Source organism: Numenius arquata, chromosome 11 (genome assembly GCF_964106895.1).
Source record: "Numenius arquata chromosome 11, bNumArq3.hap1.1, whole genome shotgun sequence".
Lineage (NCBI taxonomy): Eukaryota > Metazoa > Chordata > Aves > Charadriiformes > Scolopacidae > Numenius > Numenius arquata.
In genome coordinates this window covers 14,099,333-14,118,985 of record NC_133586.1, presented here as the reverse complement: position 1 = coordinate 14,118,985, position 19,653 = coordinate 14,099,333, and positions in this window count along the sequence as shown.

The following is a 19,653-nucleotide window of genomic DNA, read 5'->3' as shown; positions in this document are numbered from 1 at the left end:
TAGCAATAAGTATAAGCAAGAGCCTCTCTGCATACAATTCCTTGGCATAAACTATAAGCATAGATCTTATCACTCTGAGAGCAAACAGTTTCTCCACAATACGCAGAAACTTCAGAGAGTTAAGATAGAAGAGGCTTAGCTAAAAAGTATTCTTATTGAACAGAAAATTGGTTCTGTTTTACCTCAAACCAGGACAAGATACTTTTGCCATTTTAATTTCTATTACTTCTACAAATTCAGGTATTACTTGGTGCCTTGCACTGCTCAAATCACAGGGCAGGACCAGGATTGGTGGCAAAAGGAAGAACTCAACAATTTGGGATCAGGTTTTGCTAAGTTTCTGTGCTCCCTGGGAGCAGGAGTGAGCGCTGAAACAGCTTCTCCTGGCTGAGCCAGTGACCACAGCTTCCTTGTTTCCACTCCTCCCTTGGATCTCTGGACTGAGGAGTCTCATGGCTGAGAGCAACAGCAATTTCCATGCACAAGGTTTAATGCTGGGAGGGCATTTAAATGGTTTCTACCTTGTTTCCTGTTGCCTGTGAGCAAAGAATAGGGCATAAAGTCATGTCTCTTAATCTTCCCCTTTGATTCTGACTGCTGATTTGTGGATGACTTGAAATCAGCCCTTGAATCTGTGTTTTCCAGCATCCAGAGAAATTCAGACAGACTTTGGTGCCTAGACCAATTCCACCATGCATAAACAATTAGTAGTTAATACCCACATTTTTAGTCCTAAATGCTTAGTTAGTGACTTATGGACAGGCATAAACACAGGAATTTGTTACTCTAAGCTCTGTCTCCCCAGACTGGAGATAGCCTCCATCAGGCTGCCAATTCTGAGCCTGGAGAATGGCTGAGGGTAAATGGTGACAATAGTTCTATCAAGTGTGCAGGGCTGGAAACATTAAGTGTTTTTAAGGGAATAATAAAACTTCAAATTTAGCATGGGAAATTTATGGATAGTCAGTGTATGGAATATATTCTTATGCTGTGGTGATGTATTTGAATAACTTGGTGACAGATACTTATAAAACTCCAAGTCAATCAACTCTGAAAATATTAATTTTAGACAAAGTAGTAAGAAGCACCTAGATTAGAATACATGCATTAATCAGTTGAGGATTAACCTCCGAGATTGTTGCTGTGCACTTTGTACCATCCAGTCTTTTGCATTGGCCGTACTTAAATTTAAATTAAAAGGCTGCACTAATTTAGTTTGCTACTTATCAGCTCACTTCCATTCAGGAAGCCTTTCTGCAGCCCTTCCACAGCTGCTGACCACATCCGTTGTCTTCCATCTGGATGATCATTGTGTGTCAGTGAGCCAAGAAACATGGCCCCAGGGTCTGGGTGCTAGAACTCAACCGGGACATGTCATGACACTGGTTGAATAACAGGGCTGAATCAATACATTGAGGTTTAAAGGAGGACCAAGCATAATGAGACAAGGCACCATATAGGTAATGTTTCCTTTACTCCTGCTGTCACTGTATTCCCCAAGAAGATTCCCTTACAGTCTTGTGGACTAAAGTGCTGCTGAACAAGATGCCACTTCGTTTGATGTGAACCAGCAAGTCTGATAATTAATTTGGGGGTGTGTGTATGTGTGTGCGTTCAGTTCAGTGATAAATTTTGGCACATCCATTCTATTTAAAACCTCAGGCAATTGCTTTTGAGGTGGGTGGCATTTAAGATGGTTTTTTTTTCCCTGTACATTTGGTGGGTTAATTTTGCTGATGCTTATGCTCAGATGGAAATAACCATGAGAAAATAGAGAAAATGAGAAATGGTACTAGGAAGCTTAATACCTAGAATCTCAGCTTCCAAAACTTCTGATGTGGCAGAGAGAGGAACTCACTTTCCAGTTCATAACATGATGTCCTTTTGTACTTCCTTTTGCTTGGGCAGCAGCATGCAAGCTATGAGAATTCAGTCAGCTCACTATTCTTTTGATTCTAAAACAGTGGTTAAGAATTGCTGTAATTTCCCTTCCTTAACTCTGTTTTTCCTGGCTGATTTTATTTCTGTTGTCTTTGAAATGCTCAGTTGGTTGCATGTCAGTTGACTTCTCCCTGAGAAGAGCTTTGCCTTTCTGGGCATTTCCATGGGCCCATGTTGTATTGTACTGCATCTTTCTGCTTGCTTCTTCATAATGATCTCAAAGACATATCAGATACAGAGAAAATTCCTTGTCTTTTGTGACCAGTCTATGCTGAGTGATTCCTTAATTCTGTGTGTTCTTGAAATGCAGATACTATATGTTGATAAGGAAATATATTTGGTTTAGAAAATATCAAATCTGCCCTGGAGAAGACCGCTGCCTGCAATATTATAGTGAGTTCTGCAATAATATATGGAGAGGGGCAGAACACAAAATGATAGTACCAGGTGATGAAAACAGGATACAGGAGGAAGCAGTAGAGAAACTAAATTATCACCCTTGAGTCCAGCAGGATTTATCCCTCTGTACTCAGTGGCCTAAGGATGGCTCAGCTCCAATGACACAATGGCACAGACTGCCACCTAAGCTACAGGTTCTCATGTTTGGAGTTTGCTCTCAGCTGATTTAGATTTGCCAAAGTTCATTATTTCAACATTAAGCAGTCCTGGAAAATTCCACTCACTGCTGGAGAGATAATAGATTTTTGCAGCTAAAAGGAGTGAATAAAAAGCCACTGCTTATGGCTTGTCCCAGATCATTGGGAAAGTTTTTCTGTTGCAGTAAGCTATGTAGGGGAAAACTATTTCATGCTTCCACAGAGTACAAATCTGTAACCAAACTTTCATTCAAAAGCCTGTAAATGTCCACAGGGAAGATAACAATCTTCTCCTCTTGCCACTGTTTTGTTAAAAAAACTAATAATAGAGAAAAAAAAAAACTTACAACAAGGAGTAATAAAAAGGTAATCCATAGTCTGGGGCCTTGTGTAAAGGCAGTAAACATGAAGAATTTATTACGTTTTTCCTATTCCAGGTGGAGATTGTTAAAGGCAGGCTAACTTCTCCTGAACTGTTCAAAATTAACTTTCTTGAAGTACAAAGTTTCACTAAGTGTCTTAAAATCAACCTCAAGCTGGTCTGAAAACATCTGCAAAATAGTCCTCAGAAAGAAAAGAAAAAGATGCAGAGAGGAGCCAGCCAGAGACCCAAAGGAGCCAGACCCAAAGCAGCAGTGCCCTGGGTTCAGTTCAGTTCATGTATTTTCTGCCCTCTTCACCGACCGCTGCTTTGCCACACAAATCATGAGTCATGTTCAGTTCTCTCCACTCAACATGTTGTCCCCACCTAACCTACACCCTCGCAACTCACCTGTACAGGTAACCACTGTTTGGTGCTGGGACATGTTTAGATTGTGCATTCAACACCTTATTCCTATTGTCTGTGCTTTTTATTAAGATTACAAGCTTCTTGGGACAGACTTTGTAGTTTGTTTTTATAGGCTGTAAAAACAGGGTCTAATTTTATGGTCTCCATGTAATGGCTATCATTATGCACTCCACTATAAGCCCAGTTCCTCATAATTAATGAAAACTACTCAGGTAGCAAGGTCAAGGTGAAAAACCCTTCCTGTTGGTTTGAAGCACTTTTTATATTTACTTATTAATTTTCTAACTGATGTTGGATTTTTGTGGCTGTGAGCTCTTTCTATCTGGCATTTTAGATCACAGCAATTTGACCAGGAGAGGACCTGATTCTGAAAACCTTAATTCTCAGCAAATGAAAGTCTTCCTATGGAAGACTTTTAGCCTCCCCATGCCACTGTTGTCCTCTCTCATTATGCTCAGTGAGCTCTGTGTCACAGTTATACTGATTCTTGCTACTAATAAAATTACTATTATGTTATCTGTTATAGTTGGGATAAACTCTGACTGGAAATCTTGTATTTGGTTCAGAAAATCAAAAACATTTGAAAGTTCACTTCTGTCTTTCTAAGCAACCAAAAACCTGCAAAGTTGTGGATGTTTGTTTCCAAACATAATGTGAGCCTGTTTATAACAGATATAAATATCTTAATTTCCACACTATATCAAAATTTGAACTTAATGAAACTTTCAGATACAAGAACCCATCAGCTACAGGTCAGCAGCAAGAACCATTATTTTTTTCTGCAGGCAAAGTTAAGATCCTTGCTCCAACCTCATAGTATTTTTAAGGTAGACTGTTAAGGTATATTAGCTGTGCTATGAAAAACTACACAGAATACCAATAAGTAACACCAGGGTGAATCCTCTTTCTTCTATAAATCCTCCACAAAGCCTTATAGGTGCATACTCTGCAGAGGAGTGCACAGGACTCATCATTAAGAGTCTAAAACCACATGGAGGCTCACCAACATCAAATGAGTCTGTATTTCAGACACGAACAAAGGAAAATGGCTTCTTTTGATTGTACACATCTGATCTTGCAGCAAAATATCTAGGTTTACTCCCTATATATTACCTATTTTATTATTTTTATTATTGATAGTATTACATGTGCTAATAGATCTTACTGAGTTCACAGGTTACCCTGATAACAAAAATGACTGTGCACATTGTTCTGCATCTGGCAAAGCTCAGCCCCAGCAGACTCCTCTCTTGTTCCTACCTGTAGCACAGAAAATGGATATATGCGTGGATGAGGTAAAGGTGATCAAACTGAAAGAGCATGGCTCTGAATGCCATCATCATGCAGTAGCTGGGAAATTTGTGAATACTTGATCATATCTGAAATTAACAGAAAAAACAGTCACAGTCAAATTGCCCAGTGACTGGGACCTGCAGACATGCTGCAGCAGAGGAGGCAGAGCCTGGCTGCTCGGCGGCACAGCCTCCATCCTCCGAGCTCGAGCCCTGGCACACCAGCTCCTCCTCAGCACAGGTTTGGTGTTTGCCCATCTGCAGTCACATGTGCATAGTTCAGTAAAATCAATGGGAACATTTCCATGGAGCTCAGTAGGTTTCGAACTGAGTTTGCTTTGTGCACCATAAATGACAGCTGTAACACTGCGTGTGGTGATCTGTTAGTACACGTTTCACCATTTCATGAGGATGCCAGTGTAGAAAGAGGTCAGTATCATATATTTACAGAAAAATATAGTTACTCTACATAAAATAGAGTTCTACGTTCACCCTGCACCTAATGTGCTATAAAAGAGGTGCTGACCGCTTTGTAGAGTCCCTGATTCTTCACAGAAATTTAGTGGCAGAATTCAGTTCTTAGCTACAGACGAATTGCTGAAAAGGAAATTGCTACTCAAAGCCAAATTCTGACCTCACTTGCCAGATTATAAATGCAGAGTGATCCCTGACTTTGGTGAAGTCATCTGTGCTTACAACAGTGTAAATGAGAGAGAATTGGGAACTACATTATACAAATTCAACACTTGGGATACTTTATGACATAATGCATTAGGGCATTAAGGCATGAGCTAAGGTGTGTATGCATTTTATCCCATGAAAAGTCTACTTTTGATCTACTTTAAGAATGTTTGTAGTATTCTTTCTTTACGATAACAGCATTAACACTGCAGTCCCCTTCCGACGTGGTGTCAGTTACGCTCTTCGCTTTCATGGAGTAACGCTTTGAAATTTCAAAATACTTGAAGATACTGTAACAGCCAGTGCTGCCAATATAGCATGGAACTGCTACTTCACAATTCAAGTAGTCAGCTATTGACTCGTGGCAATCTATATCTGCATTAAAATGGTGAGTTTTGGATTAATGTGGAGCTGAAAGCCCAACTGAGGCTCTTTGCTGCCAGCCTGTCTCTGTAATTGCAGCATGGATTTCACCAACCACAAAGGGCAAAATGAATGTGATCATCCCCAGCAGTCGATAGCACATTGATTTTTTTCACTCTACGATTCGCACAAATATTGAAGCTCATTTTTTAAGCAAGGAGGATTATTAATCTACATTTCTTAAAAAAATAAGTCCGTTTTGAAGCATGGTACCTTGCAGGGCTTATTTAATGTGCAATATGTAAATCAGATAAGCAAAATTTTCTTTTTTTCTTTTTAACCAAAAACTGGCACCCTCAGCAGGCTGTGAAACCTCATCCTCACCGTTTTCCTGTCGTATGTCGTATTGTTTGGTTAAGAGATTAAAGAAGGAAATGTTGGCAGGTCTCGTTCTGGTCAATGGTCTGCGTTTTCTTAGTTTGGTTTCATTTTCACTAACCCCTGAGGTTGTAAACAGACTGTGTACAACATCACCTGTGGTTCCTAAGATGAAACAATGATTCAAGACGATTTCTTCCCTAAGTGGATGCAGTTAATCTGTGGTATAACAAATGTACTTTAAATCAGGGAAACAAAGAAAGTTCCTGCCGAGTAGTGGTCATGTTTCTGAGAACTGCAAGGTTTCTTTTCATCATTGGCATCAGCTGTTTCTTGGGTAGGGGCTGTCTGGAATTATGTCTTCAACTGTATGGCTATGAGAAAGCTTCAGTACTGAGGGCCAGATTTACTGCTCTTCCCTCTGTGTGTACGCGAACTGACAGTGGTTGTTAACATGTGCCAGCTGCAAATGGGCAGCTGACCTGCATGAACAAAATAGCTTCATTCAGTCTTTGATAAGCCGTAGTCACTTTTATATGAATGTAATACAAGCCATATACTGGCTACAGGTTGACTTGTTTGGCTGTAGACTTTCCTGGTTCTGACTTTACCTTCCTAATTTTGCAGGTCAGATCACAGATTTCTTCAAGCCTGCATTTCCACATCACTTTAAGGAGCACAGTTGCTGGTCCAGCCCTGTGCTGGATTTGGTCTATTTGTTAAAACTTTTCTCAAGGGAAGCACAACTCATGATAAGAAACATTCCAGGAGTGGCTTTAATGAAAAAGTAGCAAACGAGCACAAATTAGATTACCTTTATAAATGTCCAAGGTCAATCAGGGCTCTCCTGTTCCTTCCTTCATCCCAAGGCAATATTAATGAATGCAAAACCCCTCTTTGCCGAGGGGCAGCCTTGAATATCAAGTCTTCGTTTGGATGGATTTAATTCAAACCCCTGGTAAACCTTGAAACAAATGCAGGGTGGTAAACTACAATGTAGAAAAAAAAGAGTGAGAGACACTATTTACCCTTTGCCTTGGTCTTTTCACAGGCACAGCATTACACACTCCCACAAACAAACCATTATTCAAGATAGTATTTCTTATTTCCTTCTGTGTTCCCAGTTAAGTTGATGAGGCACCTTTCATGAGCCAGAAATACTCTTTTAGGTAAAAGTGGACAGAATTAGATGCATTTGAAGCTGGTCAGGCTCCTCATTGTCATAGACTCTGCTTCTGATTTTAACTGTTTGTCCCAGTAAATCCTCGAAGTAGAGCTGTTGCTATGTGTCATTAGTTGTGTGTTTGCTTTCCTCAGGGTATTTAGCTACTTGCTCTGCAGCTTTTATTGCACTTAGCAGTACAATAACATCTCAAAATGCCCTACTTTCAATTCCAGAGAACAGTCAAATGAACAAATATTAGTCACACAAAAAGATAATTCCCTGAAATAAAATACCTTTCATAATATGAACTGAAGAAGCTCAAATTTCAATTTCCCTTCCCTAAATGTAAGAACATCCTCAAATATGAAACATTTAAGGCATGAACTGTGCTTTCTGCTTTTAGTGTGCAGAATAATGGGACTGTAGTCCTCAGCTCAAAGCCCTTGTAACAACCGCTGGTCCTGTGAGTGCAGTTCCAGACTGAGTAGCTGGTGACTGGTTGAGTTGTTCAGAGAATCTTTTTTTCTTTCTTTTATGGTAGTCACCTGCAACAGAGGATGAATTATGATGAAAGGTAGCAAGTCATGCAGAACCTTCCGGGCATGATAAATAACATAACATAGCAGGTGTATATAAAACAATCTCTTAACTAACTATATTCCGAGGTCATTACTTGATTACACTGTCAAACACTGTGATTGGACTTTGGACTTTGTCTACTTCTCTGGACATTTGGAAATAGGAGGAAGTTTTCCAAAGGTAGTCAAGCAAAGGTGTTGTGAACTTCCCCAAAGGCTCTCTTTTATCTCCTAATTATGCCTTTTTATCTCTAGCTGTTTTTTACCTGACTTCCCGCTGTCCCACGGATGGAGAAGTCCTTTATATCTTTCTGTTCTACTGATAGTGGGGATTTCAAGTGACATAAAGTCACTTCAGTGAACTGACTCCAGTGATACAGCCCAACAGAAAAAATGGGCCGAGAACATAAATCTGGAAGGTGTGGAATTAAAATAATGTGTCTGCAACATAGCAAAACAGCTCACATGGTTTTTTATCTATCTGTAGAGATCCCCAACATGCAGGAGCTCTGCTCTTGTGTTGCCAGAGTCCTTCTAAACAGTGTGGTTAGTTTTTACAATATATGTCTGTGACACTGATGACAAGGCAGAGAATAACTTCATGTGTTTCCAGGACCCTTTCTGCTGTATGACTATGTAACTTCTGATGTCAGTGACATTTGCTTTTATCAGGTCTTTGGTGATGGACAGACTTATCACAGGGAAAGAGGGAATATCTTTACAGAAAAAAGTTACTCTTATTTCCAGCAGATTTTACCTATAAGATCATGGACATAAATCACATTCAAAATAGTCAGTACTCACAAAAGAGAATCATGCACTACTGGGTGCTAAAAAGCACTCATCTATGTTTTCAGGAATATTTTAATCCACTGACTAATGAACTAGTAGTTGTAAAATAGATATAGATGCATTACATTAGAATGTCCTGTCCAAATTTTGTTCAAACTGATCTGACTTTATATGTTTGCTCTTCTATTGTTTCAAAGTATCTGCAGTCACTGGAATGCTTTGTTTATGCCTCCTGGTTTTGTCTCCATCTGAGTCTATGTGTGCTTGAATGTAATAGTAAAGCTTTTAAGAAAGGCAGGATGGTCTTGGGGTTAGAGCATAGTAATAGGATTCTGGAGACCTCAGGTCTCAGTGTGATGCTGCCACAGCCTTCCTCTGTGATCTTAGGCAGATTACTTAGTCTTTGACTGATTCTCCTGCTCTGTAAAAGGGACATTAAGATATTAAGCCCTTGGAGAGTCGTGTATCAAAAGTACACAAAAGTACAAAGAAATAGATTTTGTAAGGCCAAAAAATACCTCGCTGTCCTGTAGCCATGAGGAAAAGACTATTGAAATCTTACCCTGAACAGTGCGCTGTGTCATAAACTCTCAATTAAAACCATAATGGGAATGGAGAATACCTGCATTTTGCTGTGCTAGACAGTCAATGAGCTGTGCAGAAAAAGCTACCTGAGAACAGTTGCAGAAGTATGCTCTGTGCTGTTTACCTCATTTACTCTTAGACAGACCTGCTCTGTTTTAACTAAGCACTGAGAAGGCTGTCATCAGTTACCATACTGAGATTATTAGCATGCCATTTAATATAAAGAACATTATTTGAACAAAGTCCAAAGATATTTGTATACAAAGCATCATTGGAGGCACCTCCTAATTCCTTTGCAAGTGAATAAATATGGTTTCTCCATGGTTAGAGAATCTTGTTTACTTAGTTATTGATCAGCTGAGTCAAGCACACTTGTAACCTTACCTAATGCATTCTAACCCTCCATTTGCCCCAGCCATAGATTAAAATTTGTACTGAAATGAAAGGACTCTTCCTTTTCCCACCAGTGACTCCATAGTCTGCAGCTCTGGGTGGCATTCACCAATGTTCAGTAGCTCTCTCTAAAACTACCTTAGATATTGCTGTGCAGACAGGGCTGCCTGACAAAGGGGGTAGATTTCCGCAAGTCCCGTTTCTGAGAGGGCAGAGAAGGCAGGACTCATTACTTTATGACACCATCTATAGCAAGAATGGCTATAGCTGATGGGCCCGGCTTTTAGCATTGCTGCATGCTCTTGTGTACGGCTCCAGGGGGGCAAGCTTTCCCCCCAGCCAGAAATGTGAGGTTTGACCTCAGCCCACTGCAAGCATCAGATCGATGCTCTTTGACAGGCCCAGGGACAAGAACAGCAGTGCGTGCTCCTGGTTATTGAGGAAGCTGTGTGGAGAGGCAGAGGTAGCTGCACTGCTGAGCTGCTACTCCACGTAAAGAATTGGCAAAGCTGAATAAGGGCTTAGAGGAACGTAAAAGGTAGAGGAATCCAGATATCAGCATAAAAGATGTCATTCCTAAAGTGTGCAGGAATAAAAGACAAATGGCAATAGGTCACTCTGGAATCAGAATCATGAATGACAGAAAGAGAGCTGGAATGAAAGAAAGGGCAGGTAAATGTCAACAGTTAGGCAACAGAGATCATGAACTCTCTCAGCTGGAAGAAAGTGCTCAGAATATTCGGCAAAAGCAAGTTCGATTGTAAAATAAACTTAATATCTTCAGTCTGACTGCCTGGCTAGCAATGCTTTCCAAGGTATTGTGACAGATAAGCAGCTGAATGAAAGGGAAAATCCAACAGAGATGAGAGATCCAGCCAACACATGGAGTAAATGATTGTGATACACAAACACAGATACTTCCGTAAGATGTTGATGGCAGAATATGTTGTGTCACCTGAAAGGGAAGTGATAGTCCACCTCACACAGGAGTAGGTGCTAGCAGAAAGGGAGAACATGTAAAGTAAGAAGGAAAAGTAAACTGGCACAAGAAGTGAAATGTAAAGCAGGTAGCTGGAAAGAGGGTACGGCCCTTCCCTTACAGTGAAACAAGATTTTTTGGAGTGTATAGAGATGAACAAATGTCCACCAGCTGTGAATCTTACCTATGAACATGTTTCTTGTGCAATATTGTTGAAGAAGGACAGATTGCCCATAGTGTTAACATTTGGGGTTTTTTTGAGTGTCACTGAAGATAACCACAAGGTTTCAGGATTGGCATTAAGATGTGGAACTTTATGGGTTGACATTAACCTAGATTAGCAAAGTATAGAAGTTGATTGCTCCAATGACAATTTGATGGTTTATGTGAAATAGTGTCTGGATCCAGTTTCTTGTGCACATTAATCACTGTGTTGTTTGCATTAGTTGGTGGTGGTATTGGCACTAGACTAGTGGTGGGTGCTGATGCACCAGGTGAACCAAGTTTGTGCCCTCAGCTGGAGTTCTGCACCTTCTGAAAACCGAGGCACTACAAAGTCTGTGTACACAGCCCACACTAACATGCTTGAGATAATCTGGGTTTTTTCTGTGGATAAAAAAGGCCATTCCAAAGATCCTCAATCCAACACATTTCAAGTACATTACTTTTAAAAAAAAATAATAAATCCATAATGTTCACAGCAAATATGCAGATTCGGCAGGTAACAAATCACATTACTTCAGCTCTGAGGCTGTTCACAGACACATTTGATATGGAAGTGGTTGGTTTTATTTGGCTTTAGAAATTAGAGGGCACAAACTTCATAGCAAATGATGGGGTACAGTTATTTGCTCTTTTTCTGTTTGTCAGCTATCTACGAACAGTCCTGTTTTGACAAGTGTGCCAGTTATTTTAGTCTACAAGTTGATCTTTTCTCTTTGACTAAACACTGAGTATTCATTGTTTGCTAAGTTGTTAACAGTGTATGTTTGCTTAGCTCCGCCTTCAGCTTATCCTTCTTGATCTCTGATCAGATATCTGAAAACATCCAGCAGAAAGGGGGGACGGGGAAGGTTTTCAAGATGGGTGTACAAATACTTCTATCTTGAAGTTCCAACCAAGTGCATTCTCATGAATATCCAAAATTTTTATTTTCCATTAGCACAGAAAGAAAATATCCCTTGAGCAATTCAGAAGATGACTGCACGAGATAAAATGCATGGAGCAGCCAAGATTAACTTCTTTTTTAATTTGACCAACTGTTGTCAAACTACTTTTTTTAGCAATTGCCTAGCTCCATCCAGAGTCTTGCAAACCACAAACACAACAAGAATATCCAATGCCCCAGCTGGAGAGATAATCAAATGCTTCTTACCTTTCTGACAAAGTATTTGTCACTATTTTTCCTCTCCCACTGTGACATTGCCTTGTCATGGGCATAATTTTTTGCCATTTCAAAAGCCTGTTGTTGATCTTCATACAGAGATTATAGATCTCTGCAATACTTCTTCATTATTTGTAATTTACATCTTTCCCTACAATCTAAATACTTTAATCGTTCCCTCTCTCAATTCTTGTCCTGCTGTTACTTTATACTGTCCTTTCAGGTCTTGCTGGTGAAATCAGTATGGTTGGACTCTGATTTTTAATTACTCTAAAAGCTACGTGACATGGATTGGTCTCCACTAAATGTAAAGTTCAAACATTTGTGCACACACCTGATCAGAACTCTGTTGCCCTGTTACATCTGAGATGAATTATTTAGTGGCTGTGGCCGGGACACAGGATGGTCTCGGTCTTTGCACCCCTCTGTCATGGATGTCACCGCAGTGGTGGTGTTGCATGGGTCCAGCTCTGTGCCAGGGTGAGGAGGAGGCGCTGCAGGGAGCAGGCACACGTGGAGGAGCACAGCCTTTACCAGCTCCTTGAGAACTCCTGCCACAGGGTTGGCCTGAGCTGATTTGCAGCTCCAAAATCTGCATTTGAAAGTGTGACTTTTTAAATAGATAATTTTCAACACAGAGTAGCTTTGGAATACTTTTGAATTGGTTTTGCATCTTTTTAATCTTATATTGTTAATCCTTAAATAATAAATAGAATTTCTCTGGTCAGATGCTTTTCTCTGCAGATGTATGGTGTTTCTGAGCCTTCCTTCTGCCCAGAGAGGGCTTCAGGGTTAATTTATATCCATTTGGCTAACTGGTGCGATTTTTGTGCTTGTAATCTTTTATGTCAGCCTTAGACTGATTATGCAAATTTAGTTCATGCCTGTAAATTCATCAACACAAATTAAACCAATGCATGAATACACCCATGCAAAAGTTGCTCCAATTTAATTAAATCAGTATCAAACAACACTCTCCATGCCTTTGTGTATAGGCCAGGCCTTAATGGCTTAGGTCACGTAACAAAAAACGAAGTCACCTGCTGCAGCCTTAAGCTGGGAGAAGCTCCCTCTTTTGCTATATGCAATTTTACAGTGCCAGGCGCAGGGGGAGACTACTCTTTACGCACTACCTCACTGCAAATCCTATATAGCAATGCAAAAATTCATTTTTTAAATAAATACAAGCTGTGCTGATGATTACAGCAGTTACATAGCATTCTAATTAGGTTTCTTGGTTTAGGTGGTTTTGTTGTCTTTGCTGTAAAGAAAATCAGATTCAAACAGTGGAACTGATTTCTAAAATCATCTAAGAAAAAATTTACTCCTGGGCTAAGAGCCAGACTGAGCCATCAGATGCACGTGAATGCAGCTCCCATTTTCCAAAGCAGAAACTGCTGTGTTCATCTAAGAACAGAATTTGTCTCTTCCAGAAGCCTGGCAGAATGTTTAAGGGCAACAAGGAAAATGGTATTTATAAAAGACATCATTGGAAATAAGAGTGCTCACACTGCTGTGATTTCAGAAGTTGATCCTGAATACTTAGCAGCAGGTGAAGCACAGGGTGCTTAACTTCTTACCATCAAAGAAGAGTTCTAGTAGAATTTCCTAGTGAATTAGAGACAGAGAGATAAAGCAGCTTAGGGGATCACACTGTTTTCCTTACTCTAATCAACTTCTTTGTTGATGATGAGAAGTTACTTTTCCCGTGTTCCTTTTTGTTGTCACAGATCAAGTGCTGCTGCCGCAGAGTTTCATCCACATAGCATAATTGGTGCAATTCTATTTTGGTGTTTTAGTGTTTTAATATTTGATGCACCCTTCTTTCTCCTCATCTCTGTCCCTTCCTTTTTGCTGAAGATGGAGAACCACAGGACTTGAATCCTAAGGGGGTTAAAAGCAAGAAAGCACATAAAAATATTCCCCATAGGAATTAATTTTAAGAACCTCACATTCTTTCAACCCAGCTTGTTATTTTGTTAGGGTACTCCTTCCTTTTGAATGTTAACAGTACTGGAAGTTGGAAGTTACTTGCAACCTCTGCCCACTCTGTTGGTGAGGAAAGACAATTTTTACTTGAAACAAAAGAAGTTGCATACAGTATTCAATGTCCCACTTCTTCCTAATATTTGACATTGGCTGGAAAACTAAAATCCAAATTGTAGTAGTAGTAGTAGCCTTGTGAACACAAAAGTAAATCAAAATACTTTTTACGGTAAGGCTCACAGTGTTTATTGGTTACTTGTCTCTTTTTAAAAATGTGATGGTTCTTCCAAAATTAATTGCAGCTGATCATGAAACCAACAAAGGCTTAAGCCAGCAGCTGTTTCTGAAGTAGAGTACTCTCGGAGCCCTAATGTGGGCAGAATTCATATTCTAAATTATCCTTTGATATATTGCAAGATATGGCAAGATGCCCTGTATTAATTCCATTTTAATTAATGCAGTTATATTGTGTGACATCTTCTGAAATATATAATCACTACATAATAAATTGCCAGGTGATTTATGCTACCATTTTAGCACTTCTAAACTTCTATTTGGGTGCCAAAGTCCTAGGGTGGGTGTGTGAAACTCACCATTGTGAGATATTTGCTCTGTTTTCTTTCTTCCCATGTGAAAGCTTCTCTCCTCTGTCAGGAATTCAATTTCATGAAATCAGTTGCAAGATGCCTGTGCTGACAAAACAGCTACCTATTCAACAAGGTTCCTATTTTGTCTTGATGAAAAATGAAAATTATATTTCTGACCAGCAGGATTTGACCCAAATGGGTTCAAATGGGTGTCATCATTACAATAACTGGGGAAAAAAAAACAAAAGATGAGCTCATTTTCACCGACCATCTTTTTGACTGAAGTCAGTCTCTGCTTTTGTTCATTCTCTTCCTGTTTTCCCTATGTAATATCTGGTCCTGCCACCCCCTTGTCGTGTGCACACATAGGAAGATTGCTCTGTGTCTTGGGAACAAGAAATCAGTTGTGGCTAAAGACTTTGGTCTTTATGAAAGCTGGGTTCGAGGGTCCCTCAAGCACCGCGAGGGTGTGGGCTTCTTGGTCCTGTGCCCATAGCACAGCTTGTAGTTGAAGTTAAAATGACAGGTGCTACTTTTTCATTTTCCATTTTATCATTCCTTTCTCCTTTCAGTGAAGAAAATACAAACCTACGTTGTTATAATATGTACAGTATATTTAGAAGAAAAATTTTAATTTTTCACTTATTAGTCCAGGACAGTAAGTGGAAAAGTGCCTTCCTTACATCTATCTAGTGAATGCGTCATTGTCAGCTTTGATTGCAGAGATATTGGGACTCTGACCTTCAATGACATTGCTAGCAAATTTTGACTGACAGCGTGCAACACTGCAAACCCCTGCTGCACATGCCCATCCTCCTAGAAAAAATTTTTTTCTCTTTAACAATGTTCTTATGCTCCTGACTGTAGACTATCCTGGATTCTAAAATACAAGGTAAACCCAGCAATATCTAATTCCATTTATCAAATACAATCTGGAAAGACACTTGCTGTTCTTGTGTAACCAGTTACCCCTTCTATGGTATATTTTAGTGAGAGTGTAAAAGACATCCTCAATCTCCAAATTTAGAGTATGTATCAATAATACCAGAGAGTGAGTGCTGATGCCATGTGCCATAAACACTGCTCTCTTTTACTTGCTCATGCTTTACTGTGTGGAAAGAATGCTATTTTCATGAAACCATTGTATACGAGCATGTGATAGATACGTGGCTGAGGCTTTCATGGGCTCTGAGAATGAGGACCAGACTGAAGGTTGTCTGTAAGTCAGAATGTGTTGGTAGCTCTGCAAGCAATTTCAAGCAATTAAAAAAAAAACAAACAGATTTTGCCTTCCGTCCCTTCATGTCTCTAGAGGAACAGTGTTTAGTTTATTAGTATCTCAGTACAGCAGCCATGCTTAGAAAGGCATAAGTTTTCAGAAGCTACACCTCGTGCGTGGTTTCTGCAGGTTACATCCCGATCAGTTTGTCGGGCTGCACAGCAGCGGCGTGTGCTCTCGCGTCCATAAGGCTTGGTCCCTGTGGTTTCCATTTAGGGCACTTTTTGGGCAGCTTTCTCTGCTACTTGCAACAACAGGCTCCCCACTGCACCCTGCCCAGCTCCCTGCGGACCTGAATCTCTGACCCACTAATGGTAAAAACAGTCTAGTCCTTGCACTTCTCAGTCCCGGAGCAGTATAAACCCTGCCTAAATCCAAACTCTTCCTCGGTAGTAAACCAGACAGGCGACGGCCCCCTGGTTAGGGCACTCCTGTTTATGTCCTGCCTTGTGTCCTAGGGTGTCCTTGACTGCCAACAAGACACTGGCTGGGGCAAAAGTCAGTGGTGCTGGGCCCTGTGGAAGCAGGGCACATGCCCCTGCACCACCCCGGGTGGGAAAAGGAGAATTGGGGCCCCTAATAGCACCCCCCAGTGCATGGTGCATCCTACCATGCCACAGCAAGGACCCCCTGCTCCTTCCAGATGCAGCCTGCGTCTCTCCCTGCTGCCCCTCTGCCAGCCAAAGCCATTTCGCTAGATGGGCCCAATATGGCTCTTCCTTTCCAGGTCTCCCTCAGCTTCTGTCTCCTTGTCTTAAAAATATTCAAAACATTTTGACTGTGTTTTCAGTTTGATTGATACTGACCCCATATGAATAACATCTCTCACCTTCTCCCCCTGACACCCTCGGTCAGTTTTTTATTAAAACTTTCAGGCTGTGGTCCTTTAATATAATTTTTAATGCATTTTAAATTAATTCTGGAATTTTGTATGGTGTCCCAAATGCTTGGAGAGAGTGAGGAGATTTATAAATAAATTTATTTTTATTACACTGTAAAAGAAACTGTAACATTAATGCTGCAACGATAAGATAAAGTATGCGTGGAATCCCTTTTCCTACATGCCGTGTACTCCAAGAAATTCTGCTTATATGCAGTATTACAAATGAGCTAGACTAACCCAGAACAGTATTCCCAGTATCAATCAATAGACTATGAACACATTAGTATATTAGCAGTTTATGACAGTATTTAGGATCATACAGTATAATAATGGAATACACTATCTTTTGAGATACCAGGCAGTCGCATTGTCTGGCATGGTGTGAGCCATCATGTCCAGCTCCTGCTGTTGCCTAGGCAAAGTAAATAGCTTTTACAGGTACTGATTGTTTTTGCAGTAGCAGTACCCTGTGCAAAGGTCTCTGATACAGTATGTTTGAACAATCGTTGCTGTATCTTATCTACTCCAGGTAACAAAGAGATTCAAATTTAGGGGCACCTAGAAGGACCATAGTCACAACTGCTGAACAGAGTAGTCTCTGTTGTGTCAAGTCACTTGAATTTTAAAAATGAATTTTCAGAGTCAGAAAATGCCCAGTAAGTCATTCCTTTCGTCTTGACAGTACTTCCTTTGACAGCATGTGTTCTAGTCCTGCAAAGACTTAATCAGGCTCTTACTTACTGAAATTGCTTCTGTGGTGAGCAACGGAAGAAAGGAAAATGTGAAATTTGTTAATGGGTATGTTTCTGTCATGGAGAGGGGCATTATTACATGTCACCTGGGGATCCCAGTATGGCTATCTAATGAAGACTTACTGAAAATGGAGATAGATTATGTAATATTGATATGACTCCCCCACTCATAGAAAGAACGTCTTTTCCAGCTGTCCCCTTGGCATGCAAGAAGAAAAAAAAAAAACACCAGAAAACAACCAGTGTGAAAGCAAGTCATGACAGAAAGTTGCAGAGAAGGAAGCCCAGTATGTGGTTCCAGGCGTTGTGTGTTGTGTCATGTAGAGAAGCCCATAGGGAATGGGACAGGACAATATTCAGACATCCCCCTGTTCTTGTGAGCCCGAGGGGAGACAGAGAGTGAGAAAAGGCAGTCTGCATATTTGTTTGGAGTGTGGAGCAAAGTCAAATTCAAGAACACAGCACTGTTGGCAAAAGTAAAACCTAAAATAAAACTGACACCACAGATTTGGAGCATTTGCTGCCCGAGCTAGAAACCATCCAGAATGCAGGAAGCTGGTTTGCAATGGGAAATGCATTTTGTCTGAGAGAGCCCTCCAGGATGTTTCCAGCCACAAAGAGGATGGGGAACTGACATTGCTCACTGCACGAGCATTTACTTGTCATCCGCAAGGTCACAGTGCTCTCTTCATTCAAACCCTTCCTGGAAAGCTCCTTTTGCTTCACTGCCTCTGAGAAGGTAATGGCTGGGGAGAGGAAAATACCCCATCCCCACATCTCCCTCCCCACGAAAGAGGGCTGTAGTAAAATCAACTTCCACATGCATTAGCCCTAAGCCTGCACATACATGCTGTCTACAGCAAAGGGAAGCTTCCCTGTCACTTCACAGAATCACAGAATGATATGGGGTTGGAAGGGACCTCTGGAGATCCCTTCCCTGTCCCTTACTGGGCAGGCAGGCAGGCTAAAAGCACCTGGCAAGATATATCTATTGAAGAGGTAGCAAGGAAAGACCATTTGGCCCTTAAAGGATTAGGACTTCTGACTTCAGGCCTGTGACAGAGATTCACTTCAAATGGAGAATGAAAGGCAAGGAAGATTCAGCAGTCCATAGCTGCTGAGCGATGATATCCACAGGTTGGCTGAGAGAAGCTGGAGGGGCACTGTGGACGGCCAGGGAGAAGGCACTCAGAGCTCTAGAAGGTGCTTCAGGTAGTTGTGGTCAAGTCAATCCTGGACCGCCAAAGGACTGGTGGCCAAAGGATTGTTTCTTCCTGAAAGACTCTTTGGAAGATGCACCAAACCCAGTGAGCTCCAAGAAGCAGTTGGCACTGCAGTAACTTAGACCTTCTTTAGAGTTAGCTTATGTAGATTTTATACACCTAATGAATTTGAACTTGTCTAAGAAATCTAGAAATTGTCTAAGTTACCTTTGAATCTATGCACCTATTTGCAGCACTCATTCATCAGATAGTGTTTAAGGAGCCAGCTAAATGTCCTCGCTTAGTGTTTGTAGTTTCAGCCTGCCAGGCTTCCCTGAAAGCGGTAGGTAGTTTAATAATTTTAGTCAGACATATTTTGCACAAGTGCAAGAAATCCTCCTCCATTTCTGCAGAGGAGAATGATTCCACCGCATTTTCCTCTCGCACATCCTTGTTCTCTCACTGACTGCTAGCAGGGCTTCCCCAGGATCTGAAGTAGCAGGACTCACCATGACTTAGGTACAAGAGCTTTGCTGATGACATCTTCGAAAAACCATTTTCTAGGACAAGAACTTTCCCCTGTATGTATTTATATACTGGCTATCTACATAACAGGTATTACATGAATTGCTTCAAGCAAGCAAGTCATGTCAGAAAAGGGCTTAGCACGTTCAATGCATCCTACAGGCAGAGTAGAAAAAGGTAAAATATTTTGCATTATATGTATGCACTATATGGTGCAATTTAGATTTCATAATGAAATAATAATTTCATAATTATCTTTTCATGATATTTTATTTTTAAATTGTTCAAAAATAAGTTAGCAGCAATTATACCATTACTCTTGAGGTTTTAGACAAACATTCATTCGTAACAACCATTTTTTTTTAGTATGAAAAAATTGTTCAATATTAACACCAGATATATCCATGTCCTATTCTATAACAGCACTGTGAGGTAGACCATTCTATTCCACTTTTCTCTCCATTTGTTTATTAATCAGTATATATGAGTCTTGTGGACTTAGTGAATGATTGAAAAGTATAG